Source organism: Strix aluco, chromosome 8, assembly GCF_031877795.1.
Source record: "Strix aluco isolate bStrAlu1 chromosome 8, bStrAlu1.hap1, whole genome shotgun sequence".
Classification (NCBI taxonomy): Eukaryota; Metazoa; Chordata; class Aves; order Strigiformes; family Strigidae; genus Strix; species Strix aluco.
This window is the reverse complement of record NC_133938.1, coordinates 8,633,200-8,647,666: the sequence shown is the minus strand read 5'-3', so window position 1 is coordinate 8,647,666 and position 14,467 is coordinate 8,633,200. Positions and strand designations below refer to the sequence as shown.

Sequence of the window (14,467 nt, the reverse complement as noted above, 5' to 3'; positions counted from 1 at the left end):
CTAGGGGCCCTCCGTTAGTGACTGGCCTCCAGATAGACTAGCCCATACCTCTTCAATTCATTTTTGAGAATGTTCCCAGAGACCGTTGAAAGCCTTGCTAGAGAAAAGATCAACACATCCATTGCTTTCCTGTAATCCACAGAGCTAATCATCTCAGGCTATCAGGCTGTTCAAGCATGATTTCCCCTTCGTAAATCCATGCTGGCTAATCCCAAACATTTTGATGTACGTCATGTGTCTGGAAAAGGCTTCCAGGAGGATTTGCTCCTTTAGCTTCCCAGGGGCTGAAGTAAGGCTGACTAGCCTGTAGTTCCCTGGATGCAGATGCTCTGTCTTGGCGACAGAAGTGACATCCAGGTCTCAGGAACCTCTTCTAATCACCACAACCTTTTAAAGACAATCAAATACGGATTCTCAATTATATCTACCAGCTCCCTCAGCACTCAGGTTGTATTCCATCCGGTCCCACAGACTTTGAATTTGTTTAGATGTTCCCTAACCTGGTCCTCCCCCATGAAGGGCAAGTATTCCTTGCTCCAGACTTTCTCTCTGATCTCAGGGACCTGTGATTCCTGAAAGCTGGTCTTAACAGTAAAGACTGAGAAGAAGGGGACATAGAGTTCCTCAGCCTTTTCTATGTCTTTATCACCAGGTCCCCCACCCCATTCAAGAGCAGAAGACTTTCCCTAGTCTTCTTTCCACTGCCGATACATCTATAGTAGTCTTCCTTGCTGCCCTTTATGTCCCTCACCAGATTCAGCCCCAGATGGGCCTTAGTTTTCTCCTAACCCCATCTCTGCATGCTTGGAGACTATCTCTGTATTCCTCCCAGGCCACCTGTCCCTGCTTCCACTTCTTGTATCTGATGAGATTGCTTAGATGAATGAAAATACATTAAACTACTGGAAGCTGTTAACAAAGAATTAAGATCAGAGAAGACAATCAGAAAACATGAGAAGATGGTTAAGTATGAAAATATGGACCCACAGTTCTCAGATTCAAGATAACAGCTTCTACGAAGTGCTTCTGAGAACAGTGTTATAAGAAATCCACAGCTTCAATTATTGCTTTGCTTTTAAGAAAAAGGATGTTTTGATTTTAGTTTTGGGTAGACCAAGGTTTTATTTTCAAATTTTATTTGTAAAGCAAAAAATTGTGATCACAGATAGGAAAAAGGAGGTACGTTAACAAGCAACAGGGAGTTGATTAATACACAGCTGATGACCTAAAAATGCCATGAATTTCCTGGCAAAGTATGTTAACGAGCAACAGGGAGCTGATACAGCTGAGGACAAAAAATTCCATGAATTTGTTGGCAAACCCATAGAAACTGCACGTGTTACTGCAGGACACTAAATGCATAGTCCTGTGAGATGCTGGGTCTCACCCCAGCAATTAAATTCTTTGCAAACTCAAGTCTTGTTCTGAGTTCAAGATTGATCAGTTTAAGGACCCTATTTTTATTATCTTTAGCACGTTGTTTACACTTCTCAGAATGAGTCTATTTCCTTTTAATTACAGTTTGGCAAATCATTGCTCCCAAATGTTTGTTCAAAGATGCTTTGAAAAATAAGCCTTTAAGTTACAGAAGAAAATTATTACAACTGCACACAGTTACAGTCAAAATCCAAACAAGAACATGGGTTTCTCACTGAGTGACTCATCACACTTCTTTCTAGAATCTGGATGAATCTTCAAGGTGTAACACATTCACAAATATTTAGTCTTCCAGATGGCCCAAATACCCAATGGCATAAATTACAGGAGGGAAAAAAAAAAAAAAAAAAAAAAGACAAGACACAGAGAATGTATATGTTTGTGTAAGACCTGCTGCATTAGGACAGACCAAAGGTTCATCCAAATCAGTATCCAACCACTAATAATGAACAGGAAGAGGTTCCGAGGATTCGTATAACATCAATAAAAATATTATGAAAAGAGTTAAAATGCAAAAATATTCAAACAACCAACTTTTATTTCTCATGTACAATCCACAGATAAATGTACAGGAGATATGCAAAAAATCAGGAAGAAAGAAAACAATGATAATTACTAGTGAACAGGTAATTTCAAAGAAACAAGATTACAGTTTCATAAAGATAGCAGGGTATCTACACAAAACAAAGTTATGCCATCTAAGAAAGCTCTGAGTTAACAATAAGGCTACAGAAATCCTAACTTGGGTCCTGGAAACAGTGTGCCTTATCAAAGTACTGACCTCAAACAGAATAAATCCCACTTTTCAGGAAGGCTAGAGGTTAGGGACAGCACCACACAGAAGCAGCTGTACTGTTTTCACTTCTGTAGCTAGCTGGGTATGTCCTGGTGTGAGGGTCTATCCTTCATGAGGCAAAGACAGACACTCTATCAACACACTGCTCTTCAGTTTCACAAGGTATTTGGCTTTCTCTCACATAATATTTGGAATGAAAACGGCACTGTACAAATGTCAGTGTATCTGACATTTTCTCCATTTTCTTTAATTAATTTAATTTCTCCATTTTCTTTAATCTCCATTTTCTTTAATTAAATTGACTACACTGATGGAGTAAGAAAAGTTTCTGTACTTGAAGAATCATTCATTAAATATTTCTAGGGTGGGCACCATGGAAATTTATTTTTCTTTGACAGCTTTACTAATAAACTACAAGAAAACAAGGTCTGTGCCTGGTAACATCTGCAGAAGACACCAATCTTTAAGAATAATGATGTGGAGAAATCACTGGTACATATATTTTAATATAAGATATGTCACATTGGGTTAGGTCAGTGGTCCATCTAGCTCAAAACTGTCTCTGGATTTAGCGAGTACCAGTTCTTCAGGACACAACTGTCGTTTTAAATATTAAATGCAAGATCCTAGACTAAGAAGAAACAGTAAATCACACAGCAATTATTTTACTCTAGAATAATGAGACACTGAGCAGGATGAAAGAACTACATTAATAAGATCTTCAATGGACAAACAAAGAATAGCAAAAAAGAATATAGATCACAAACATGTAATGAGTTCAGGTCTTCACCACCTGACAGAATAATGTTTTGATAGCCACCTTTCAAAAAAAAAAAGTTGAAAGAATTAAAAAGTTCAGAAGCAAATCATATTTCATATCTGTCTCACTGAAAGGGAGTGTCTAGAGTACAGTCATTGCTGATACTGGAGAATATAGCCTGGCTTTAACTTTGCATGCTGGTAAATACCATGGCCATGCTCAGGCAGCAGAGCAGTAAAAGCCCAGGAAGATATCTAGCTTTATGGGTGTGCCTGCAAGCTCACACTGACTGCCCAAGAGATCATATTAACAGTAGTACCCAGGCTAGCTCACCCACATCCACGGGTAGCTCTACATGGCCTGCAGTAGCTGCTGTTAGACACGTCTACAAAAAAAATCAGTTTAGTTTACCCAAAAGGTGGCTAGGAGTTATATTACCACATTTAGAAGAAGGCAGCATTCATAACTTCAACTGAATAAAGGCTAGTGAAGGCCCAAGACTGGAAACTGAAACTCAAGTAATTCAGACTAAGAACCAGGTGTGCATTTTCAAACATGAAGACTACTGACCACCAAAAAAAAAAAAAATTCTTGAGAGATTCAGTTACTCCCCCTCTATTACCTGACATCTGTAAATCAAGACAGGAAGTCTTCCTTGGAGATACAATATAACTCAGACCAACAATTTGAGCTCATTGCAGAATTTATGAGAGTATTACTCTAAAATCTGTTCCCTGTGAGAAGCAATACCAGATGACCAGAGTGGTACATGATATTCTTAGCGTCTAGGAGATAGCACTTTCTGCATTCTTATCAGTGCAGATATTGTTTCATTCCTCTGGCATTTCTCAGTCTTCCTAGAAGCAGCTATTCCAGTGACAGAGGAGAGGAAATAGGCCCTTGAACTTTCTTGTGTAGAACCAATGTAACTAGCAAGGTGATTGGTATAGCATGCTGCACTGTCCACAAAAGATAAACTCTACCATGCAACTGAGAAAACTGTGGTAGGGAATATTTAGGTAAAGAGAGAGAGGCTAAGCAGGGCTGACATAGACAAACCAGTAGCAAAATGTTTACATCTGGGTTCTGTTTACTGGCTGTATCTTTCAAGATGGACCAAGAGAAAAAAAGCCTCTTATCTTCTATTTACAATATATCTTCTTTAAAAATTATAAATTGTTTTAGCTGAAACTGTCAGCACTATGCTGACAATGCTTAGTTTTATTGATTTTATGATGGAATATTATCTGCTTTGCTGAAGGTTTTGCAGAGCTGTTTCTAATCCAGTGATAGATGTTGGCAAACTATCCTTAGGAATTTTAACATTCTGACAGTTCTTGCAGTCTGAATATAATTAATAAAAAAACGCTGTACCAAACTGCTTAGTGGAACAAGACTACGGTTTGAATCATGTCATTACAGTCTTTGACTAACAAATTGGAATCAATTTGTAAGGACAGAAGAGGAGATTATTTTGGCATTTAAAGTATATTTAGAATGAGGGAAACATATAAGATACCTCTTTGTGTTCCAACACTTAACCCATTGTCTCCAATAGACCCATTTTATTCCTTTTGGGGTTGCTAGTTTTAGTTCCCCTTTTTTGCCTTTTCTGTTTGTTCACCTATATTTATCATCTTCTATCTCTCTTGAGACTCACTACAAATCTTACCAATAACTTGGAATATAACGAGTAAAATTAGACAATTATTAAAGAATCTTTTGCTTTGTAGCAAAAGAAAAACAATAATAATAAATAAAGAAATAGGAAGCAACATTTTAGTACAGAGCCAAGCTAGTTCAATAGGGTTTCTTATACAGTTTCAGATATGGTTTCCCAAGACAAGCAAAAGAAATTACTCCATTTAAGCAAATTCAAAGTTGGCTGGGCAGAGCACTAGGGAGCACACCACGAGAAACAAGGGCAGGGCTCTGAACAATGAAAGCAATGAGATGTTGGATTTTGTCTCACTAAGGCTTGCTTTTTAAACCATCTGCTCCTCAGGGGTGAAGACGTTTTAAAAGTGATCCATATACACAACTGGGCCATATAAAATACAATAGCTAGGAACGTGCTTTTTAATTAAAATCAGTGATGAAACAGCAAAACATCTGCTGAAGAAAAAGGTTGTACACCTTTGTAGTGTTTGTTCAGTTAAAGGAAAATCTTAATAAACCTACTTGCAATGCTGCAAGTATTTTCTAAATTAAAATAGGGATAGTTTTAAAATTATTAAAATAATGTATTTTCTATGTGGGAAAGGACATCACATATTGTCTTTATTTGAGAAGTCATCCCTCTTATCATCAAACGAGAAATAACACTATAAAAAAAAAAAAAAAACAAAACAGTGTTGCTTCATATTTGATTTAAACTGTGATTTAAATAAGGTTCTATAAAGCCAGAGCTGCTGATGGCTCTGGGATTTGCAATTACACTTGTCAGCAAACAAATAGGAACTATAGGGGTGAAGCGTACACTAACTGATGCATATAAAGAAAAAAGGTAAAAAGATAACTAAGAAACATTTTATCAATGCAGAGCAAGAAAGAACATTTATATCTTGTGCTGAGTCCACCCTTCATGGCTTAAATAGAAAAAAAATGTTATTTTGGAACCATGCAGATGGACTGAAAATGACTGTTGGAACATTAGATTCTTAAGATTTCTAAGAGCATTTCTATGGTATCTTATTGGTTTTATCTTAATTTCATAGCACATAACTATTCTAGATGAGAATTTTCCAACTTTTCAACTGATTAAAGGTATGCCTGCTAGCAAAGAGCAACTGAACAACGTATTATTATTTTTAAGTACCTTGGAAAGTCTATAGATATAAAAAGGCATCCCGCTTCAGCTTCATTTCCATACAAGTGCACAAAGCCAGCTGCCAATAAAAATAAATTATCTTGGAAGCAATCAGAAAAGTTCACAAATATTAAATAAAATGCCATAAGGTACTGTACCAGGACTACCATACCACAAGGTACCATAAACCTGAAATATATTGTATGTCAAACTCTGTTAGCAAATATGCTTCACTAACACTCATCAAGGAGCAGGAAAAAAAAATAAAAAAAATCCCTGCTCTATTCCCCTAATCCTTAGAGAAGAAAACATTCTGTAAATAGATGTTTAAAAAACCCCTAGTATATCACTGTTATTCCAATATTTTATCATCATTGCTCACTTACAGTATTTGATCTGCTTCCTAAATACATGTAATGAAATTAATATTTAGAGCTATGTAAACTCTGACTTGGAGGGAAAAAAATTCAATGTTAGGATGAAATTAAGGTTGAATGCTGCCTGGATTCAGTCATAGCTTTCTTAAATGCTGCCTGTGACTTCAATACTCAATATAAACAATTTCCAAATCCTTTCTCTCTACATCTGCAAATATTATCAGAGTCCTATTGATAACATATTCTGAGTTTGAGCTTCATTTACTGAGATAAGATATCTGAGATAGATGATGGAGTTACACAAATGAAGGTTTAAACTAAGCTGGGGATGTCAGGATGGGAGAGAAAGAAATAAGAAAACATTAGTCTTGCTCCTAATGCCTCACATGCCACTACGATAGTGCCAGTGAGATATGTTTGTACAACATGCGATGGGGTCTTACCACACAGCTCCACTTTTAAAATGGAGTTATTTAATGTTTAAATGGCAGACCCTCAGATGTGGAGAAGCTGGATACACTACTAGCATCTTCAAATAGTGAACATGAACACAGTCATACACATATTTGGGCAAACTATTCTGTATTAGTATGAACCTAGCAGGGGTTCCTATTTCCCCTCCAATGTTAAATATATCCCCACTTATATCCCCTCAACAGTGTTTCATAAATGTAGCTATAAAAATTAAAGAAATGATAACATATGAAATACACATTACAACTAGTAGCAGGACCACAGCTCTGTTCTACAGGGCAGTTAAGAAGTGCATCACCACTTCTCCCACTTGGACTTTCAAAAAATGTGCAAGCAAAAAAATCAGAAGCCTAAAGTAAAATTGCAGTTGTGTTCAGGTGCTCCACTTCACTGGGAACTCCTGGACCCTAGCTACAAAGTAAGAGGGAACCATACATGAAGGCAAATGTGTTGGACACTTGCCAGCAGATGACACTTGATACCTTTCATAGTACTCCTGACACAGCTTCAGCATGGTGTTTAGGATCAGATGCTTCCTTTCAACAGACTACATCCCTAAGAAATCGTCCAGGCACCTGAGCTGCAAAATTTGGGCCAGTGTGTCCTCAATTCACACTGACCTGTAAATTGCCAAGTAGACTTTGCTTTACAATGCCTTTATTTTTTTCTCTTTGTAAAAACAGCAGCCTTAAGAAGAGTGATGTTAAAGAGACATGCTGCTTCAAAAAAAAAAAAAAAATCACTTACTAGCATCTTCATTAAACAATTCCATTTGAATACTTAACAGCAATTATAAAGTTTCTGCTGGATTTTTAGGATTCTGTTCAAAGCAGGAGTTATTTTGCTTCTTTAATGTTGGTGGTTCCCTGACAGCTTACATAAATACTCCAAAGGATACAAAGGACTTAAAAGTAACTTTCGGGCATTGATTTAAATGGAACAGCATTGGGGAAAAAATTAACTTGTGTGTGAAAGGTTTGAATCTTCTGACATACATTTCCCTGCATTTGCAAGTAGGTTAATACTGCAATTGAATAACTGCATAGAAAGAAATGAAAGATATGAACACTTCCATTAATTTTTTTGGTATCTTCCAGTGATAATAATCTAACAAGGCTACTTTTTTCAATCACATCTCATTACTAAATGAAAATAGTCTTTTATACTTCCTTAAATGGCAATAGGAAAACGGTAAAGTCAGCATCGGAATTCAGTAGTGCTGAAATTTGCCGTACTTAATAATTGCCACCACTACCAGACAGAGAAAAGTAGGCTTTGTTGTCATTTCAGCATGATTATTTTTCCCATAAGATTTTGATTTACCCCCACAACCATTTTCAACAAGAAGGAAAAAACAATGAGCTTCTTAAAGCAAAAATGTTGTTTCTAAAATAAATTTCTCTAAACGAAACATTATTTGTTTTTCAGATTTCATGTCCTTGATTAAATCCCAAAGATGAAACATTGCAGAGCATCAGCATAATTCTTCATTAAACCAAAGGGACATCCTGAAGATATTCTTGTGCTTTATTTCTGCCTGGCTAGACCCTGGGATCAGCAAAATATGCAACTAGCATAACCTTGACCACTGCCTTGCACATTCAACAGGGAGCTGTTTTTTACATAGCATTTCCCTGAAGTTATCTATGTCAGTTTTTCCATTTTTACGTGTTTAGACTGTTAACTACACAAATAATTTACAGATGAATCACTGCTGGTTTGCTGTAGAATACTACAGTTTACTCCTAATTTTCTATAAAAAATTAAAATCAACAAAAATCTTTCAAAAAACCCAGTACAGGCTTGAGTAATTGGAGGGTGAGGGATGAAACATAGAAGGAGCAAGAGAATAAGACAACACCTGCTGCCAGTGTTTATGTTCAAGTACAGCCTAGGATGGAAGGTACAAAACAGATTACATCCCAATTCCTGGATCAGAATAATATTGGTTATCAAAAATATATTCCTTTGCACAAAAAAAGCTCAATGCAATATAACAATAGTAGGGAAAAAATATTCAATTCACTTCTGAAGAAAAGAGCTATGAATCACTAAGGAACAAAAGGCATGTAGTTTAACAGAAATACAAACATCATAAGAGGTCATTTCTATGACAAAGTATGAAACTGTTTATTTGACTTTTGAAATGCTGCACTTTCCATTACACCTATGCATGAGCCAAAATGTTTCAAAACTTTTTTTCACAAGAAATAAAGTAGGGGAGGGGGGGAATCAGCAAACATATGAAAGAAGCTCATTGCTCAGTGGCTAGAAAACGCAAAGAGACTTAAGTTGTACTCCCACCAAATGAACACCTATTTAAACAAATCCTCTCCAGGGAACCAGCATGAGACACAATCCCAAAAGAGCCAAGAGCCTGGCAATGGGTGCTCCTGTGTGTGGTAGAACAGGCTCTGGTTCAAGGTCTTAGTTATGATAAAGCCAACAAAGTATTTGAGCCAGTGTCTTCTATATCTTCAAGAAGCAGTATCTGGGATATGAGTCTTTTCACCAGAAGTCCATTCTGAACTTAGGAAATTTTGAGCCAGTGAAACCTTGTAGAAATATTTGCTAAAAAAAAGGTCCAGATTTAGAAAAATCTATCTCTTCTATTTCTAAAACACTTCATGAAAGAGTTCCTAGATAGTTCTTCTCTCTTCAAGACATGCTCTGTTCAGATAGAAACACAGTGTAATGTCGCACAAACGGACAGAAATAACAGACTCCAAGCCTGAAAGAGCTTACATATTAATTTTTGTATATGAAAACCCAAGAAGAATGAGACATCATAAAGATCAAGAAAGGCTTCCCTAGATCAGAAGGCTAAATATTTATAACTTTGTTGTTGTTAACATGCAAGTTTCTTTTCATTAGCCTTGAAAATGAAATCAATAGAAATTGGCAACAGGAAATCTTGATTCCAGCAAAGTTAGTTTGTAAAACAACCCTTTAGAAGTGAAACCCTTCTTGTACAACTTCTACTAACAGTAACAGAGCATGTAGGGCTAACAGCATAACAAGCTGAAAATAAGCTCTCACAGATATTGAAAGAAGATGCCAAGAAGCAGATCTGGACACTTGTCTGAATTCAGATTCTCACTTGGCAGTGTTCTGAAGGCAAATCTAATTAAAGGTTACAGTTGACTACATTACATTACCCAGATATTACAGACTATAATTGTTCTAGGCCCAGGCAAGTGCTTAATTTCTACAAAAAATATCCCACAGCTAAATTAAACATTTTTCTATTTAAGATAGTGAGCTTAACACCCACTCAAATAAAAGAAAAACCAGAAAAGGTAACTGGATGAATAGCAACATAGGAGTTTGAAAACTTTTGCTAGTTCAATTTCCATCATGATACACAGCATGAAGCTGACAATCCTACCAAATGCAGAAGTACATTGCATAGAAAAAAACTGGTTTCTCATCTGAGAAATATGGGATATCTTTCTATGTGCTTTTGTTTCCAAACAATTAATGCAGCACTGGTTAGGTATGTTCTGGAATTGAGCACTTAACACCATCTTTAATAGTTAAGATTGAAATGAGACTAAACTTAAGAATGAAGTTTCATCTTCTACCCAGTGGAGTAAAGGACTGAACATTACTGTGGAGTGCCAAACACACATTCAATTAGTTTCTTTGCCCAAGTGGATCTCAATTCAAATCTTCCACCTCTCAAGATGCAGGTTATCTTTTTGGTTGAGCTGCTCTCATTCCCTGCTGCAATGAGTGCTAAGAACTCTGTCCAAATGGAGCAGGAAGGAATTAGGCCATGAAGCTCAAATCCAGTACATTTATGCATCTGAAGCCAACCAGAGCGCTGAGCAACTCTCCAGTACACCGATTTTTTCTGGACTACCTAACCTTGAAGACACCAAAAACTATTAAGCAACTCAAAAGTTCTGGAGTTAGGCATTAATGTCCTGAGCTGAATCTCCATGATCTGATTTTAGCATACAACTACCTGAACCTCTCTAAAGTCTCCCAGAGACACTTGGAAAGTCAAATTTGATCAGGACTATATTCTTTGGTGCTGATGCCCCACTTTTCTGTAGCAGTGTAATGGTTGGATTACTCACACTGGGAGTAGGAGGTACTGGATTCAAAGCTCTGAACAGTCTGAAGGAACCAAATCTGTATTTTTCATGTCCTGGGAGAATGACTAACTCCCTGCCTCCAGCCTGGTGACTATATATATATAGTGTGTATATATATATAGTTTTCAGACTCCACTCTGTGCAACATATTTATATTTTACAAGAGATCTTCACTGTATAAAAAGAAATATTTTGGGTCAGCTGATGTCTCTGATACTATGAAAGTTTAAGTATTTGATGCAAAGTGGAACTGTTTTGAAAATAGATTACTTTCTTGGGACTTCAAAGAGCCCCATAGGAAAAAAATAAATAGAGAAAAAAAAATAATCTCAAGTTCCTACATTCTAAGTAAAAGCCTTAATTTCTGAGATATTAGGGAATAAGAGAGAGAAAAATTGTGCTTTACTATACATTTGGAAGTGGTTGTTTTTGTGTGTGGTGGGGCTTTTTGGTAAGAGGGGAGGGGGCACAACAGCAGTGGCTCCCCTGTGAGAAGCTTCTCAAAGCTCCCCTGGCTCCAAGTCGGACCTGCCTCTGCACCACAGCTGGGCCAATTAGCTGCACCTCTGCAGTAACGTGTTTAAGAAGAGCAACCTGGGAGGACCAGTGGGAGTTGTGAGGAGGAGTTGTGAAGAGAACATCTGTATGAACACCGAGGTCAGTGGAAGAGCGGAGGAGGAAGAGGGGGACATGCACCGGGGCAGAGACTCCCCTGTATCTCATGGTGAGACAGCAGGGCTGCTGCTCCCCCCCACCATGGATGTCTACAGTGGAGCAGATACCAATTTATGGACTGTGGGGGCCCCACACTGACCCAGGTGACTGTGCCTGAAGAAAGCTGGGACCCTGAGGGAAGAAGGCCCCGCTGTTGTAGTTGGGTGCTGGGAGGACTGCAGCATGTGAGGGTGACCCACATGCCCATGGGAGTGACTCATGTTGGAGTTGGTTTGTGGAGGACTGTCTCCTGTGAGAGCGGAACCGTGCTGGAACAGGGGAGGAATGCCAGAACTTCCCCCCCTACTGCAAGGAGGAAGAAGCAGCAGGACTGATCGCACCCCCCATTCCCTGTCCCTGCCCCGCTGCGGGAGAGGAGGTAGAGATAGTGGGAGCAAGGCTGAGCCCAGGAAGAAGGCAGGGATGGGAGAAGGTGTTTTCAAAATGTGGTAATGCTTCTCACAGTCCTACCCTGTTAAGTGGCTTTGTTAGTGTCTGTATTAAATTTACAGATTTTTTTCTTCCCCTAACGAGTCTGTCTTTTGCCTGTGACCACAATGGGTGAGGACATCCCTTCCTGTCCTTCTCCCAGTTTCCTGGGACTTTTGTTTTAATTCCTCCTTCCCAGAGCTGGGGGGAAGGGGAGAGCGAGGGGCACCTTTGCTTTCTTTTCCACTTCTCAGCGCTGGGGGGGAATGGGGGAGTGAGTGGCTGCATGATGCTCAGTTGCCCTGGACATTAGCTAAATTATCTCTTGACAAGAATTTCTTGTGCAATTGGCACAGACTGGCTCAGCGTGTTCATGCACACACATCAAAAACATAGCTGTTAGGAGTCTGCCAGTGGAAATTTAGTATTGAACAGGATTAGTGCCTCCACCACTACCCTAGGAGTTTCAAGAATCTCAGCTGCAAATATCATCCTAAAACCTAAGTCTTGTAGACCTAAATCTAGCCAAGTAGTCATCACCTCATTGTAGTTTCCCCAAGGTCAGCCTCAAGTTTCACGTTGATCAGCTACATCCAGATGAAAAACATGGCAAATGAGTGGTTTCAACTAACAGTTCATGCTGAGACAGCTATTTGATTTTGCTGTCTTAGAATAAAACTTTCAGAGCTGTTCTTTTTGCTTAAAGACAAAGGGCTTATTTATACACAGATCTTACATCTCTAACAGATACTTGCTTTTCCAGAGAATAGCTATGTTTAGAAATTCAACTATGTAAATAAACTGTCTTAAACCATTCTGGGTCCCTGAATAACGCATGTTTACAGATAAATCAATGTTTTTGTTATGTTCCAGCTAGATATCTTTCACCTGAAGTTGTGCAAAGTAGATTCTATTTCACTTTGTACATCATCAGCAAAATTCTCAGCTGAATTTTGGCTGCATGATATTTGCTATGAGTGACAAAGAGGAAGAGGCAAAAAGAGTTGCTCTGCTTTCAAGAGGAGGTGGAATCTGCAGAATCTGCCTGCAACAATCTACATTTTGGAAGTGTCTCCATGTCACATGTTGTCTTTAGCACTGGTAATAATGAAATATAAGTGTGAAACAGAAGAAAGCTACAAACACATGTGCTGCCCCTTTATCAACAAGTCAGTGCTCTGTGACCCCAATGTTTTAAGTCATTTTAGATTAAAATAGGAGATTCTAAAATAACACATATTTGTCAGGCTGACAATTTCAGAAAAACTCTGTACTGAAACTGAGACATCCAACACAACTGAAACATACACTAACACACAGAAATTACAGTGTATTAAATACAAAGAACAAGGTTATTATCAAAAACAATATGAACTTCAAAATTCATGGTTAGTCATGATACACCATATGTCCTCCACCACCTAGCCACCACAGGGTGCCCTTTAATTACTCAGCTAATGTGCTCTTTGTGTCTAAGTGCTGGAGGACATATGGTACATTTCACTTGTAACCATGAATTTCATGTCTTTAATACTTTGTGTCAAAATTCAAATGTCCTTTTAAGTGTATATGTGTGTATACATTTGAATTCATATGCTAGTATTGTCACCTATTTGAATCCCTGGACTATTCAGTACCTCATGGTGCAATGTATTTATACTCCATTTCAGGAGCAAACTGATAAAAAATTGAAATCTATTATATTCTTATTGCACAGACATATTAAAAACAAACAAAAACACATCAACACCTACTTAATGACCTGGAAGAGGGAGGGACAGGCAGCTAAATCACCGGTTATAGAAAAATTACTTTCAGTTTCAAACTTTATGGCTGAGCTTACACAAAGAAAGTGTAAGTGAATCAACTGTACTTCTGCTTTATTCTTTAAGATTGCATCAGAAAGCAGCTTTACAATTTATTGCCATGTGCTGCTGTCCATTAATGGACAATATTTTTAATACATTTTTTCATTTCAGGTTAAAAAGGTAGAAGGTTTTGGAGTCTCTCCAATTTTTCTGAAAGTGACAGTTCAGATAGGAGCCGATGAATGAAAATGCCATTCTGATGTGTCTAATGTATTGTAGGCAGCGATCAGATCTTTGCTATAAACAAGGTGCAACACGGGTTTCAGTCTTCCTGCTGAACATGGTATTCCTCATCTTAAAAGGTGTCAGTGTCTAGACAAAGAGGATGACATCCTTTAAAGTGCCTTTGGAAATTAGACAGCGATTCAATGCACCCTGGACTCAGATGGTGGTGATGTGCCTGATGTATGTACAGTCAAGACAATTAAGTTACATTAATCACATTCTGAGTCAATTAAAGTTCCAGAGAGATTTGGGATTTGCCTTATGTAGGAAGAAGGCTCATTTTATGTTCCAGTTACAATAAAGAATTTCTCAAGCATCTCCTGTGTTGTTCAGGGGTTTAAATCAGAGACAGCTACTGCACCAGCCACTGAATTCTACAATGTTTCCTCCAGTCCCCCATACATTTTAATATAAACTGCAGCCCACAAAGACTTCAAATACTGCTGCTCAGACTGAACAGATCTAGACCAAATAT

At 38.0% G+C, this 14,467-nt stretch overlaps 1 protein-coding gene across 1 annotated transcript in view; it reads right to left on the bottom strand.

Moving 5' to 3' along the window:
- Positions 1 to 14,467, bottom strand: part of LOC141926403 (BEN domain-containing protein 5) — a 971,122-nt gene that overhangs the window by 612,359 nt on the left and 344,296 nt on the right. The gene's annotated exons all lie outside the window — the stretch shown is intronic.